General features: G+C 39.5%; 1 protein-coding gene across 1 annotated transcript in view; it reads right to left on the bottom strand.

Annotated features, from left to right (window-relative positions):
* The window catches only part of LOC107686387 (importin-11), a 169,014-nt gene that overhangs the window by 136,804 nt on the left and 31,995 nt on the right, over positions 1-215 (bottom strand). The window lies entirely within an intron of this gene.

Genomic DNA, 215 nt, shown 5'->3' with positions numbered 1-215 from the left:
CACAATACGGAAATATCTGCTAAATGTGCTACTTATCTTTGTTAACCTGGCAACCATGTGTACACGCTCTCTCTCCACTGTGGATAAACGCGTTTGCTTTCTGATTAGCTTGCATAGCTTGCAGTTTAGCGATCTTCACTTCTATATTCTATTATCAGAAAAGTGTAATTCATCTTTACGAGAGTTATGAGAGAGAGAGAGAGAGAGAGAGAGAG

Source organism: Sinocyclocheilus anshuiensis, unplaced genomic scaffold (genome assembly GCF_001515605.1).
Source record: "Sinocyclocheilus anshuiensis isolate Anshui unplaced genomic scaffold, SAMN03320099.WGS_v1.1 scaffold1207, whole genome shotgun sequence".
NCBI lineage: Eukaryota > Metazoa > Chordata > Actinopteri > Cypriniformes > Cyprinidae > Sinocyclocheilus > Sinocyclocheilus anshuiensis.
The sequence above is the reverse complement of the archived record's forward strand: the minus strand, read 5'-3'. Positions and strand labels throughout refer to the sequence as shown.